The following is a 16,403-nucleotide window of genomic DNA, read 5'->3' as shown; positions in this document are numbered from 1 at the left end:
TTCCCCTGTCGCCCAGCCACCGTTCGCACCTTGTCTTCATGGTACACTGCTGCACCTCATCTACCTCTTCAGTACCACCTCCTCCTGCCATGCATCTGTCTTCTGTTTCTCCGACTCATGTTCCAACTGTAATCCTACATTCTCCTCCTCCTCTACTTCATCCCTGCTTCTGCCTGTCCAGGCCCCCACACCCCACTGCAGACCCTCCACCCCATGTTCTTATTCCAACGTCTACAGCACCTCCATTAGTGCCACATTCTGTCACCTCATGCTGACCCTCCATGCCTGCCTCCTGGTTCTTCACCTCCTGCACCTCCATCGCATCTTTTTCTTGCCCCACATCATCAGACTGGCTGGCTACCCCATTCCACATCACACGAGGCACCCCCGCCAATCATCGCCATTGATTGTTGAACTCCTTCACCTTTTTGACCTCCTTTCCTCCATCACTTTGCAGCTCTACTCTTTTAAAGTCACCCCACGATTCCACACATATGTCTCAGCATGACATGTCAGCCTCGCTTTGAACATAATTTGCATTGGAAACCACATGTACAGTAACATCCAGCACCTCTCCCTCATCCTAAAATGACAGGCGCAAAGAGATCCACTCTTCCTTTGTATCAGTTGGGGAGAGGCTCTAAAGGAAAGGGGTTCACAACGGTTTCCTAAAAGGCATTCACAGCAGGCTTCTTAACACTTTCTATTTTTGGCATGGAAGAAAGAAAGCTGAGAGAAAGGCATACAAAACAACCATCAGAAACATGTTCACAAAAGGTTTATTATGTATGTTTTCAGTTTGAAGTCTGAAGGGTAAAGGAAAGGGATTCTAAAATGAAGCAAACACAAAGGGCTTTCCAAACGGCGTTCTTTTTTGTTTGTTTTTTTTCTTATTGGGGTGGAAGGAAGAAAGAGTAGGAAAAAGGAAAAGGACAAATAATTACACATGGTTTCTCAAAGGGGCTGACGTAGCATGCGCAATGCTCAACACAATGACACTAACAGGACGGGAAAGAAACGTGAAAAACATACACAAAAATGCTCTTGATCGCTACATCACCTGGTCTCCTGCTCTTTCATAGTCTGGATAAGGCCATCACAACTCACAGAAAACTCGGAAGCGAGACTGGCTGTATTTGGTCCCCCAAAGCTAGCTGGCTTATTCAGCACTTCTGACTCGCCCACCGAGCCCCCGCCCCCCACCCCGCACAAGTCTTTCATACACGTTTGAACATGGCTTTAGAGCTGCTGGCAGTTTCCACGAGGTCGGCCCCAAAACAATTGGTTGTTTAAGTGATGTAAGTATGTGCTTTGCCTTCCTCCACTGACTGTGTCTGATGAACAAGTGCCATTTTCATGTTATGTGCTTCGTGTTATGTTTTTTTGAGTGATATAGAACATGCACCCTGATAGCTTGTGGCTACCTAGCGCTAATAGGAGGACCTTTGGAACATACTGTGACAACAGATGGTCACCCAATAGCAGATACATAAAAGGTGCGTCTTCTAATTGTACCTGACATGCATGTGATCTGCTATACTCTTCAACCCCAATGGGAAACAATTCCAAGATCTGGCAGGCTTTGCCAAAAATGCACTGTTACCCATTCTTACCCCTTTTTTTAAAAAGGTTTAACAGCCAAAGGGAGTTGCACTTGAGTTGGTAATCCCGAAAATACCATTCAAATGACTCCTTCAAGAATACTGGTCCTTGATTTTAGCAAGCCATGCGGCCCACGAAGAGGCTCTTTAAGAGAACACAGAAATGCCCCGGGCAACCAGCGTAGGAAGCACAAGGCTGGTGTAATGTGCTATAGGTGCAAGAGATGGAAAACGGCAGGGGCTGCAGTTTTCTGTTTATATTGAGTGCATTTCAGAAGGCCCTTGCAGGTGGCTATGGTCACAATCCAAGTGTGTCTGAACATGCAAAGGGATTTCAATAAAGGGAAAATATAGTGGAGCATCCTGACATTAAAGAAATAACTTCACATGGTCGAGACCTGGGGCGGGCATACCAAAACCCCCCTCCATGATTATGCGCAGAGTTTCTCCACATTAAAAATGGTGGAGCATCAAAGCATAGTCCTCCCATGTGCATGAGTTGTGTCTTGGAAGAGTTTAGCGTACAACATTAGCAATGGTGGCTGGTCCATAATGGGCAATATGGCGCCAACCCATCACCCATGATGGAGGACTCATAAAAATAATAACACTAATACTACACTTAATTATTATAATAATATTTATTATTATAATTATAATTTTCAGTCCAGTTAAAAAAAAAGTGTACTCCCACACATTCAGCAATCAGCTGAGAATGTGTTCATGAGATGAATTTGTTAGTGTACAGTACCCCAGCCGGGCATGACCAATGGGCCAAGCAAGGTCAGGGATGTTTTGCTTTCCTAGGCTTACATGGCCCACTTGGCATATAGGATGACAAACTGCAGGCCAAAACGGTGAATAGGGTGCTGCTGCACCTCCATGAACATTACAAGGGCACGGCGCACAACTTGGAGGCGGCCCAGTTTCACAACGTAGATCAGGAAAAAGGAAGGGAGAGGTACTAGGTTGAACCATCCCCCTCTTTCCTGGTTACTGTGTGTGAGGTGTGCAGATATTGTAAGGCCATGCAGGCACCATGCGTGGTGGCGCTGGTACCTTTGGGAGTCCTGAGGTTCTGTGATGTACAGGTAAGGAATGAAAGAAAGTTGTGTGTGTATGCGTGCATGCATGCAATGTGTTGTGCCTGTGTAAGTGCACATGGGAATGAGAGTGCAGTTTGGGTGTTTTGCTGTATATGGATGCGCATGTGAATGAGAGTGCAGAGTGCATGTTGTAGCATATGGGTGCACTTGTGAATGAGAGCATGAGATCGCAGTGTTTGTGGTAGCGTATGGGCTCACATGAAAACGAGACAATGAGTGCATATGTGAATGTGAGAATGAGAGTACATTGTGAACTTGAAGAATGTTTCTGCAGGCCACCAGCTTGGGAGGAGAGACTTTTATTGGGGAGTGTTGAGGATGGGGGGAGGTTCTCTACGTCTCAACAAATGTAGGGACATGTTCGTTTATAATGGCATATCATTTTTGCTGGCATTTTGGGCCAAAGCCAACATGATAAGTGTTCTTAATTGTGACTATTGGCCTACAGTGGTGCAGCCCATATGGGCACGTGTTCTTATATGTTCTTACAGTGACACAGAATTTCTTCTAGCATTACAGGCAACACCTATTTTTTGAGTGCTCTTATATCAGGATACTGGGCAACTGTTTTACAGACATCATGGACTTGTTTTCTTATAGCATAATCACTCGCATTATGGGAAAAGCAAACATGAATATGTTCTTATGTGAGAATGCTGGCAAATAATGACACAGCTAGCATGGACATGTTTGGGAACAGCTGACAAGACTGTGTTTTTTTTACACTGGCAGAATATGAAAGGGCTTCATGACAATGCATTGGAAAATACTCCTGTGCAGTACTGGTGACCTGCCATCCATGATTTCTTTCCATGTGTTACCCCACACAACTACTGTAAACTGTGGGCTTTTTAATCCAATTTGTCACATAAAGTGTGATGCAAAATTCAAATGTTAACCCATTATTTAAAGAGGTTATCAGGGGAGACCCCGCCAAACTTTGAACATTCTTTGGTTGGTTGTGGCCCACTAGCTATGCCCAATCCCTTCCACACATTCATGGGACATGTTTACATTACTCCAATTAAAAAATGTGCAAGCCACAACTGGTAATAAATGCACGCCAGTGATCAATGGTCTCTAGCCCTTTGAGAAATTGTGTACTGTAGACATTTTAAACGATTAGAAAAAATAGCTCTGATACATAAAAATAATTAGGGAAAGGGTAGACAAAGCAGATCCCTGTTTTTTGCACTTTTTTGTGTGCATCTCAGCACCTCTATCGAAGTGTTTTAAATGTGATAGACCATTATTTGTCTCTGATTAAATAAGAGTGACTGGACACATTTCAGGGCCTTATCATGCAACCCACCTTTTAGTAAACGAGATATCAGGATATCGTGTTCCAGCCAATCAAATATTAATAATAGATCGAACCGCACAACACCTATATTCCATTGGAATCAAGCAAGCACCAACATAAGAGTCTCTAGTATGGCAGTCAGAATGGGTCAGAATGGGCCTTGAGGTGCAGTGAGTGGAAAACTGGCTTGTGGTAAGCTAGTAGTTCGTGATTTTCTAGAAAGGCCTGGAGTTTCTGCACGCACCACACCACGTCCATTAACAGGGCTTTTGGAGAAACCCTCAATAGTAGAAAGTACAGTTGGGTCAGCTTGAGTTTTTTCAGTAGGATGTAGTAAATGCAAACTTGCGTTTTTTTGGAACCTGACAGGAATTTGTCAAGGTAATGATCAGTTCTCTGCAAGCCATCTAAATTACCAAAACCTATACATGTAACTCTCTTAGGATGTATTGGAAATCAAGCATGTGCACACCACATGCCACCATGTAGAGGAAAATTAATCAATATTTCCTGAGGATCTAAGGACCCACATGGAGTGAGCGATGTTTCAACCATTCTTTCATTACATACAGATCCTAAGCCTGTAGAATCAGTATAACAGTTCAACATTGCAATCATTCTGATGTTAGGGTGAGTGCTGTGAAAAACTGAAATGAGCAGCAAGACCAGTGTGCATTATGCACTTAGTGATTCAAGCATATAACCCTCTTAACCCAGGCATATTTGTCAACTATCAAGGTCTGTAGTCATGCATATGTTCCTGAAATGCTCATTTATTTTATGCAAAGCTGGTTGGAACCCTCATTGGTGTTATGTGTGGCCTTCCACTCTCTCATAGGGGTAAATGTAAGAAGCACAATAGGAGTATATCACATTTTCCTTCTTGGACTGATAAAATTATATCAGAAAATAATTAACATACTCATTCTAGGTTTTGAAAATGGTCTTTGCTCAGTAAGACAATTGTGGCATGTATATTAGGAATAAATATTTACTGTAAGTGATCATTAGTAACTTGAAGTTTGCAACACCATTGTGCAGCATGTATGGGACATGCATGTGAAAACACCACAACTGCACAACATAGTGTGCCAGTTCACAACATAGCATCCCAAAACTGTGCATCAATGGTTCCATAGTTGAGGATAGTAACTGGGGCTGCACGCCATATTTGGGGAACCCTGAGCAAGAGAGGCCAAATGAGCTGTCGAACCATTACCCCACAAACATTGCAAGGGATGTGAAGGTTCATTCAGTACACATGTGCAAACTGCAAAGAGACACACACCAACAGAATCATCAACACCTGTCACAGGCCGCAAACAGCTGGCCCTGCCACCCACTCCCAACCTTCCCAAGAAAGGCCCAAACAGTTGGAACTCTGACAATTTGCAATCTGAAGCCTGTGGCCCCACCAATCCATAGAAACAACACCATGCACAGACCTATGACCAAAACCACACCATGTGACACATGCACCCATGAAGCAGTACCGGTGCCCCACAAGAACAGTCAATCAGAAGTGATCACACACAGTGCAAAACTCCCAGCCAAACACCACACAAGTGTCTGCAAATGCCCTTCGCTTACCTGCACAGGGTACCCACCTGTCTTGCATACGATGCAACCTACTGGAAGACACATCCCCTAAATGCAATGACATGCATAGTAACAACAGAAAGAACGTGCACATCCATGGCAACACATGAATGGAGCATGAAAATATGCTGGGACCACCCACTTCAGAAGGATCACAGGGTGCAAGAGGCTGACAGGATCTAGATTGTGATCTGCCCATGAGTGCAACATAACACAATAGAGAGATGGAGTGACAGTGAGAGGGAAGGCCAAGTTAAAAAACACATCAAGGATTGCACAGCCTGGATTGGAGATGGACTATGACATGCACTACACCACAGTAGTTGCAGGCATAGTGGAGTTGATCGAGGGAGGAAGACAGTGGCATGAGTACCACTTAAAAAAACATCCTGGCATGGTAGCATGCAAACCACATATATAGGAAATGTCCACATGCAGCAAACACGAGCAACAATGATGCATGCTGGACATGCAAGGCAGTGCTCATGCTTACCTGCTGACTCAGCCGGCACGGTGTGAATCCTGCATCACCTTCACCGGGAACTGTGCCTCCGAATGAGTGACAGGAAGGACAGTGCCTGGCAGAGGGCCTCGGCAGCATGGATATCAAAGGGTCCAGGGTGTGTCCCCCGGGACAGCAGTCACCGCCTCTTTACGGATTACTGAAACAATATGGGACAAGACATTACAACATGCATAGTTAAGTACCATTCACAAAGCACATGCGTGAGATGATACATTGAACCCATAGTTACCTGCATATGCCATCCTGAGCACCACCGTGCAAACATGCAAGTTGACCTCACTCTCCATGCCTGCATGTCCAGCACTGCAAACATCATGGCCTTGAGAGGGCAACTGTACAACTCAAGTCAAAAGTAAAACACAACAAAAGAAAAGTCAAAAGTAAAACACAACAAAAGAAAAATAAACCTGGAAAGGGGAACTCAAAAATAACATGTCAACATCCAGGCCTGGGATCTACAAAAAGGGCCAAAATATATATATCCAAGGACAGGGGGGTCCACCCAGGAGGGGGGTGAGGGGACAGGGTGCATGTCAACGTCCACATGGGTAGATGTGAAAAAATAAAAAAATAAAAATCCCCTTCATGAACTCACGGACCGCACAGCTACTGTGGACTGGGAGGCATGTCAGTGCTTGAACCCTCATCCTGAATTGAATCTGCAGGAGGTGGAAGTGGTGCTGGAGGCTGGCCACACAGTGCCCTGGCCTGGTCCCCAGTGGCCGCCGCCATGTGTGACACTGATGAATGCACCAGCAGACTGAGGGCTGTGAGGTCACTATGAACAATCGCAAGGGTTTCATGGAGTTCCTCTGAGATTGTCTGCCTCAATGCTAACACCACCTGGTGGAACAGGCTTCTGGTAGCTACCTGTTCCTCATGGATGGCATTCCTGTGGGCCAACATCTCACGCCTTAGGGCATCCCTGTGTGCCTGACCCTCTGCAAGCACGGATGCCTGCAGAAACTGCAGATCTGCCTGTCGGCCCCTGATGTGCATAGTCTGTGGGAGCAACATGCGGACCACATGACCTGCAGCTGTTGCTCCATCTGTGTTGCTGGGGAATCATGGAAGTGAACACCCTATCCATGCCCTCAGCCAAACTCTCAAAGGCAGCACCCTGTTGGTGTGTGGTACCCAACATCTGCTGCTCCCACTCTGTCTGCCTAGCCTGCATGTGTCCTCCATGTGTGCGGGGCCCACACCTGCCTGATGCAAGGGAGCATGGCCCTTGCTGTGATGCCCCTGTCCTTAGCTGCAGGTCTGCAACACTCCCTTGGACATCTTTCCAAGGACCAGAAACCAATACATGGGAGGGTGGCCTTACAGATGTAACCACCACAGAAGGGCGTGCCACCACTGACTGGCCTTGTGAAGCACCTGACCCCCTGCAGACTCACGGGCCCCTACTGCTCCACCCATTGGTACACTCACCTCCACCAGCAATGAGGACTGCACATCCGGTTCAGTATCCGAGTCAATTGAGTCCAAAGAGTCAGAAGAGTCTGCAGCACGGCTCTGGATGCTCTGTAGCACCAGTGGGTTCTCACAGTCTGCCACGCCACGTTCTCCACTAGTGGGCTGAATCACCACAAACTCTTATTCATCCTCCTGATCCTCCTCTGCATCTGGTGCATCCTCACCTGGACATAGACAGAAAAGACATGTGGAGTCATGTGCAACGTGTCTACCGTAAACATGTGTATCACATTGCTGCTATGCAACAAAATTCAGGGCATGTCACCATAAGAAATACAGCATCCACACACTATGAACAACAAGCTATCTGAGCATGGCATATGAAGACTGGCAACAAAATTCCCTGCTCGGGGCCATGCTGCCAGTGGACCAGTTGCCAACCAACAGGGCTGTTAAGAAGCACATCATGGGCCATGGTACTGCAAACTGTTGACTAATAGCAGTGAAATGGGCATGGACATGTGCCTCTGTGACGTGCAATTACATTGCATGGCAACAGGCCGACACACATATCCACATACAATTCCACATCCATCACATGCCACACCAGTGTTGTCTTGGTACAAGAACTGGACACAATGGGACATGCCGTAAGTCTGGGAAAAAGGAAATAGTCCCAGGTGATGTGTGGCTGTAAGAGTACCACCTAGGCAAGGGCCACGAAGTGGCGAGAGTAAGTCAATGGAGTTGTTGATTGGAACAAGGTACAGTTACCCACAATAGGGAGAGGGGCATCGACTCATGGAGTGTAGGCTGAGTGTGGAAGGGTAACAGGGAGCAGGCCTTACAATGATTTGCATAAGGAGTCATTGCCATTGGGGCAGCGGGGATTTGCACAGTCTGAACATATGCACACTCACTCAGGGCATGCCATAAGGCATGTTGGGTTTCATCTTGGATATTCTATGTGGCATGGCAGCACATATGAACATGTGTGAAAAGAGATTCAATACCCTGCATGGCATGAAGTGTAACTAGGATTTCGGACATATGTACATGTCTGGCGGAGCAGAATCAGTCACATCCAGGATGCAGCAAACAACTGTGCACATTGTGGTGTCATGTTGCATATGTTGGGGGTATGCTAGTGGAGGATGTGTACTGTCACACGGACATGTTCAACTGATTTACAACACATGGTTTGTATACACTCTTGTGTACACTGGACAGAATTCAGTACACCACAAGACATGGTTCACCCAAGACAGCCATTCCAATGCAGCCAGCTGTGCACCAAAATGATACATCTTGGTGATGCATTACTTCAAGTACTCAGGATGCACAATGTTGGTCACTAATCGGATGTGTTCACGTAATTTTCCAGGCCTCCCACGCCTTGCACCTGCTCCAGTAGAACAAATTGGCTCAAAGCCTCCTAATGCTGGGTCAGCTCCTCCTCCTCTGGTGACCCCCCTTCAGGTGTCAGAGCAGAGGCCAGGTTGGCACCCAGCTTGGACTTGGTGCAATGGGTAAGATCATTCCAGCTCTTCATTACCTGTGCAGCAGTGCCCTTCTCAAACCCTAAGGCATTGATCTCATCCGTGACATGCTGCCAATGCACCATACACTGAGCAGTTGTATGTGTGCTCCCTGGATGCAGGCACATGTCATGGTGGTGAATGGTCACGTAGTCCATGAGGATCGGGAGTTCTTCATCATGGAAGTTTTTCTTCCTCAACATGATAGTGTCCTGGGGTTGAGCCTGTCCCTGCTGTGCAGGCTTTGCCTTCTGGCCACAAGGTGTTAGCGCCACCCCTGTGTGGCTGGGTCCCCTTTGGAGTCCAGATGCCAGACAACAAGTGGCCTGGGGGATGGCATGACCCCCTAGGGCTGGGGCAGCTGCTTCCACAGCACGTCCCTTACCCTTTTGGGCTGTGACAGCTGCTTCCACAGCACGTCCCAGTCCCTTTTGGGCTGGGACAGCTGCTTCCACAGCATGTCCCAGAACATTTGATGCTGGGACAGCTGCTTCCACAGTACGGCCTTGACCCCTTTGGACTGGGACAGCTGCTTCCACAGCACATCCTTGACCCCTTAGGGCTGGGATAGCTGCTTCAACAGAACATCCCAGACCCCACCTCCATCTGCCCCCTTGCCCTCTTGGAGCCTTTCCACTCCTGTTCCAAGTGTAACAGAAATATCAAAGGCACACCAAGTAATTTTTCTGGGCAATATGAGTGAGGGTCAGTCTACATGACGTGAGACATAGTTCTGTGGTCCAGCAAGGCTCAAATGTACCCCAAGTGTGGATATTATGGTATGCATAAGACACAGGCAGCCCATAAAAAAAAAAAAATACACGCTACCAGGTAGCTTCAGTAATAAGAAAACAGCAGTATGTGATACACAGTGGCACCCAGCAACACAAAAAAAGTGTATGCGAACCACGAAAAGTTACCAGAAAGGTAAGAATAATGGTATGCAATATACAGTGGCACCCAGAGTTGAAAAAATCCATGCACGACTCACTGTCAGCTTCGCAAAAATTAAAAGTAGATGCGCGTATGGGCTGAGGCAAATCCCCCACAAAAATAAGAAGTTTGCACGGTCCCTGAAGTGAACAAAATGCATGGCACCCCAAAATACGCAGTACTCCACTCGTCCATCTCCACCCCTTCGCACGTACTTTCGGGGTTGCTTCTACACGTATTTATGTATCCCTGAATATGGCGTGTTCAACGCCTGCACGCAGCGCGTGTAATTTAAGTTACGCACTTAGGACCTTTCCTCTGATTTCAGGTGCCCAGGCTTTTATCATTTTTAAGGTGCAAATTCCAGTCACTCTGTTTATGGCTGCGATCATTGCGAGACACAGAAAACCCACGCTCCTGCCTCCATGTCATTCTACCTGCCCCTACCTGCCCTGTGCTGCCTCCAACTTTTCCATCTGCTGTTGCCTGTACAGTGTGTGTACCTGGTGCCCACCTGTACTGTGATAAGAGTGTCTGCTGTCCAGCCATTTCCTATGCTCCTTTCTCCAGCCCTTTGACCACCTCAGCTGCTTATTTGCACTCCCACTATGCCATTCTACCACCACCACTCCACAGCCCAGCCCCAGGACCACCTTGCCCATCCACACCTGCCTCGGGGGTTGTCATGTCAGCACCATCATCCTCAGACCAGAGCGGCAACCCCTTAGCAGTGAGGCAGAAGGCTGTCAACTTCAGCGACGGGGATGTTGACATCCTGGTGGCAAAGGACCTGGAGCATTATGATTCCCTCTTCAACCCTGTGAGGCAACATTGCAACGAAGGGCATCAGCAGATCTGGGACGGGATCACAGATGCCATCAATGCAGAGGGGGTGGCAGTCCACACCTTTAAGAGCAGGCACAAGTTCTGGGAGAATCTTAAATCCAGGGCCAGGATGGCAAGTGTGCCAGTTAAGGTATTGTTGCCCGCATCATGTGCATGCATGATGCTCGTGTGTATGTGCCCAAAATGGAAATGTGTGACTGGGCATCACACACTCCTGGATGCAACATGTGCATTTGGATGTCTGGCTTAGTCACGTTGAGGCATTTCAGTTCACAGGACTCTGATGTGATTGGTCATGGCACTGCTTGGGCCCTCTGAGTTGATGTGTGTGCATGACATGTGTATGTGCTTGTTGATATGGCATGCTCACATGTGCATGTGCAATAGATGCATGTGTGTATAGCATACACAATAGATTGGTTGTGAGAGTGGCATGTAGTTTGATGTGATCATGTGGAGTGATGGCCAGGCAGGTGTCTGCATGGATGTGTATTGCATGTCCATTTGTATGGGTGTGGAGGTTTATGGGTGGCAAGTCACATTCCTGTGAATGTTGGTGATGCCACGCCGGCTTTGTTGCTGTAGACGGATGTTGCTGTTCTGTGTTTCCTTTTCCACAGTTGCGCCCGATGAAGAGGGTAGAAGCAATGCTGTGGAGAAGGGATGCAGTGCTGCCTCCACCAGGCAGAGGCTCAGGCCACAGAAACGCCCCATGCTAGCTCATCTTCGGGGAGCGATGTGGTTGTGGCAGCGCCAGTGACATCGGGCATGGCTGCTGAGGGTGAGTCCAACAAGATGAAGGTGGGAAGGGACTCCTCAGCAGTGGTGGAGCCAGGTGATGCCAAACAGGGGCCATCCATGACAAAAGATGCCCCAGAGTCATCCAGGTTGACAGACGGTGAGGTGGAGGAGGTGGCCATTGCAGCCCAGCCCAAGGGGGTTGTGGGGGTGTTGAGGTGAGCGTGCTTACTGCAGTCCTGTCCCAGGGGCATGAGGCTGTGCAGGCCACCGTGGAGGTGCCTGTGCAAAATCGTGTCCCAGGGGCATCGAATGCAGCAGTGTGCGCCTGCCAGGAAGCCTCCACCCAGACCCCCCCCTTGCCATCTGGTGTGCCCATCCGAGATTATGTGCTGTCCCTGCTCGCCGGGTTGGTGAGGTGGACAGGTGTCATTCGTGATGATGTGCAGGCTACTTGTAGTCTGCTTGCCCATTATCACAGTGAGCTATACCACCTCATGTCTTGGCTTGCAGCATGCCTGTTCCGTGGTGTACTCCATGGAGTTTTCACTGCTGCAACCACCTCCTCGTCTTCCTCCTCTGTGCACCAGTCGTCTTCCAGGGTGCCTTCTGGCCAAGATCCCAGCAGGTCCCCCTGTGCACCAGTCCCACCCATAAGGCCCTGTCTGGTGGAGCTCACATCCCTGCCCACATTGGGAGTCCTAGGCACAGTAGCTGAGGTGGTCATTGGGCCTACCCAGGCACTGACAGGGTCATAGGCAATGGAGGGACAGCAGGCACCTAGGAGCAGTGCAGGTGCCATACGCCCCCCGGGATCGTCATCAGCTTAGAGGTTGTACCAACATAGCAGGCACCAGGCACTGAGGCAGCAGGTGGCAATGAGGAGGAGGTTATCTTTTGCAGGGAAGACCACCCAAAGGAGGCAGGTGGAAAGTGTGAGGCAGGGGGCACACATGGACATGAGGCACACAACGTCTTCTGTGTTCCAGTGTTATGAAGGGCAGATCGTGGCAGAGAGGTAGCGGGCACAGGAAGCAGGTGTAGTGATGGCCAGGGCTGGGATTGCTCTGCATCGTGCAAGGAGGTGGGCTGCCAGCCTGGAGGCAGGGAAGCGTGAGTGATAGAGACACAGATGATGAACAATTTACAAGCCTCCAGGCAACAACAGAGGCCCGCCTGAGGGCGGGACGTGGTGTTGGACCAGCCTGGTGGAAAGGCTGAGTGACATCAGAGAGGAGGACTAGCCCGCTGCCTTTGTACATAGTTATTTAAGTGTAGGTTTCCTGTTTTTATTTATAATTTTTTTCCAGACGTTGCAGACTTTCCTTCCCAGTTTTTTATGTATATAGTTATTTCTGCATAGGTTTTTATTTAATTTCATGTTTTCCCCTGGACTGCTTTGACCTTCAATACCTGTTTTATTTGTACATATTTATTTTCAATACATCTTTCTTTTTGTTACATTCTATGCTTCATGCAGTTCATTTGTGTGTCAGCAACTTTGATCGTTCTATTTTCTGCAAGTGCATCTCTCCATTGCAAGTCATGTGTCTTTTGGCGTGCATGCATGTGTGTTGTTTTTGCTGTGATGGTTGCGGCTGGAAGGATGAACATGTGCCTGATATGTGGGGTTGAGCCCATCAGCTGAAAGGGTCTGCACTGTATGTTTTCATTTACATTTAGCTGTGCAGCATCACTGTGTTTGCCATCAGTCTGGATGGGGTAGAGGGAGATGGGCTCACTGCGAAGGTGTTCTATGGTCATGTAATTCCCAGGATTGTTTGTCTTTTCTGTGTTAAACCCATGTCATGCAAACATGCCCACCAGCATGTGCAGTAACACACTGCCTTCTCTCATGTGTTACTCCACCTCGGACACTGGAATGCAGTATTGAGCCATGTTTGCTCTTTCGGATTGGAAGCACAATTCTCTGGTCTCCGTGACTCATGCACTCTCTGACCGACCTCCCATCACCCATGCATGGCCCTGTCATGTTATTGTTCCCTGTCAGGTAATTAGCCACCCCTTCCACCCAAGTCACTGATTCTCAAACGCTGACATGCCTGGCCATTGTTTGTGGATATTTGAAATGTCTTTGTAGGTTTACTTCTGTCATGGGCACACATCCAGTTAGTGTGCTTTGATGCCTTGGCAATGTGCCAGGGCCAACATGCACACGCAACGTGCCCTTGCATTCACATATCACATGTGTATGGGGTGGCATGATTAAGGTCTTCAAAGGTGTGTCAGCAGATGCTCCTGTCCTGGATGGCTCACCAGTGCTTCCTGTCGTGTTTGCGGTGGACATGTTGGTGTTCATCTTCATGCTGCTGGCAGACCACAGAGGTTCAGATGAACTGCAAACATGCATTGGGCTGTTATTGTGGGAGACTGTGAGAGGGCTGCCGGGGGGAATAACAGGTGAGGGGGTTGGGGGTGGTGTCCAGACTGGAGGGATCTGGGGGGTGGTGTCCAGACTGGACAGGGGCTGCTTGTGGGGTCTGTCACAGGTGAGGGGGGCTAGGTGGTGGTGTCCCAACTGGGGGGGTCTGAGGTGTGGTGCCTAGACTAGAAGGGGCTCCCTGGGGGGAGTCACAGGCAAGGGGGCTGGAGGGCACCCATATTGGAGGGGTCTAGAGGGTGGTATCCAGATTGGACGTGGCTGCCTGTTGGGGGGTCCCAGGTGACAGGGGCTGGGGTGGTGTTCAGACTGGATGGGGCTGCCTGTTAGGGGTGTCCAGCCTGGAGGGGGCTGCTTGGCAGGTGTCACAGGTGAGGGGGCTGGGGAGTGTGTAGACTGGAGGGGGCTGCCTAGGGGGGTGTCACAGGTGAGGGAGCTGGGGGTAGTATCCAGACTGGAGGCGTCTGGTGTCCAGACTGGAGGGGGCTGGCTGGGTGGATGTCACAGGAAAGGGGGGCTGGAGGGTGGTGTCCAGACTGGACGGGGGCTGCCTGAGGGGAGTGTCACAGGTGAGGGGGGCTGGTGGGTGGTGTCCAGATTGAAGGGGTCCGGGAGGTGGTGTCCATACTGGAGGGAGCTGCCTGGGAGGTGTCACAGCTGAGGGGGGTGGGGGTGTCCAGACTGGAGGGGTCTGGGGTTGGTGTCCAAACTGGATGGGAGTTGCTTGTGGGGGGTGTCACAGGTCAGGGGGACTTGGTGGGTGTCCAGACTGGAGGAAGCTGCCTGTGAGGATGTCACAGGTGAAGGGGCTGGGGGTGGCCAGACTGGAGGGGGCTGCCTGGGGGTGTGTCACAGGTGAGGGGGGCTGGGGAGTGGTATCCAGACTGGACCGGGGCTTCCTGTGGGGTCTGTCACAGGTGAGGGGGGTTGTGGGGGCTGTCCAGACTGGAGGGGTGTGAGGGGAGGTGTCCAGACTGGAGGGGGCTGCCTGGGGGGTGTCACAGGTAAGGGGGGATGAGGATTGTCCAGGCTGGAGGGGTCTGGTGGTGTTGTCCCGACTGGATGGGCACTGCCTATGGGGGGGTGTCACAGGTGAGGGGGGCTGGAGGGGTGTCCAGACTGGAGAGGGCTGCCTGGGGGGGCGTTACAGGTTAGCAGTTCTGGGGGGTGGTGTCCATACTGGAGGGGTATGGGGGCGGTTTCCAGACTGGAGGTGGCTGTTTGGGGGGTTGTCACAGGTGAGGGGGGGTTGGGGGTGGTGTCCAGACTGGACGGGCTGCCTGTGGGGGGGTGTCACAGGTGAGAGGGGTTGGGGAAGTATCCAGACTGGAGGGGGCTGCCTGGGTGGGTGTCACAGGTGAGGGGGTTAGGGGGTGGTGTCCAGACTGGAGGGTGCAGCCTGGGCTTGCGAGGTGAAGCGTGTGTTTCGAGGGAGGGCCAGTGTTTTTCGCAGGGGTGCAGCCTGGGGTTGTGAGGGAGTGCCTGCATTTTCACTGGGGTGCAAGATGGCCTTGCGAGGAGGGATCTATGATACACTGGGTAAAGATAACTCTTTATGAAAGCTAGGAGAGCAGATATCATCAGGGGACCCAAAGCATTAACTGCTTCTACCTTTGTGACCTTCCCCAACATATGTTTCAGTGTAAATCGTGGAGTCAGGGACAGAAAGTTTCCTGGCGCTAATGTAGGAATGGGACTGAACTATGAGATGAATGGGGCAAGGTTCAAACTGGGATTGCAATGTGGAAATTGTCATGAAATGTTCTGGTGGAAATGCAACTTCCCGGGAGGGTGGAGGGGGTTACAAATTAGCATGACAATATGTGCTAACTGGGCAGTGTGGAAAGGGTTGTTGCAATGTACAGGGGGCAACAGAGAATCAAGCATGACAATATCTGCTTACGTGGGCCATATTACAGCCGATAAAATAGCTCAGCGATTTGAGTGCTTATTGTTGGGATCTGTGTGTGTTCTGCAGGATGCGGGTTTGAATTCGGACGAGGCCAACCCAGCCTTTCATCCTTTCGAGGTCGATAAAGGAGTGCCAACGTTGGTTAGGTGATATTGTATGTAAATATGTTATCTATAAAGTGCTTTGGCAAAAGCGATGCATAAATAGCACATAATTATCTTAACACTGGCATTGCAGTTTTCTGGTGGCAAAGTGGAATCAGCCATAGCAAGAGGTACTTACCTGGTTTCATGTGGAAACTGGCAGATCAATTTTCTGGGAAGATACAGCAGTTTGCAACATAATCTGTGCTTAACTGGGACAACGTGAGCCTGGCGTGGCAATGTGGAAATATCAACAAACTAAGCTGAAATATTCCCCATTTTGGAGCATTGCAGTTCATTTGAATTGGACCTGTCTGGGACACTGCAAATCACGTTTT

At 49.4% G+C, this 16,403-nt stretch overlaps 1 protein-coding gene across 2 annotated transcripts in view; it reads left to right on the top strand.

Annotated features, from left to right (window-relative positions):
- Positions 1-16,403, top strand: part of GABRB3 (gamma-aminobutyric acid type A receptor subunit beta3) — a 1,350,469-nt gene that overhangs the window by 506,446 nt on the left and 827,620 nt on the right. The window lies entirely within an intron of this gene.

This window comes from Ambystoma mexicanum, chromosome 7p, assembly GCF_040938575.1.
Source record: "Ambystoma mexicanum isolate Mex_15411 chromosome 7p, UKY_AmexF1_1, whole genome shotgun sequence".
NCBI classification, from domain to species: Eukaryota; Metazoa; Chordata; class Amphibia; order Caudata; family Ambystomatidae; genus Ambystoma; species Ambystoma mexicanum.
This window is presented reverse-complemented; position numbering and strand designations above follow the sequence as displayed.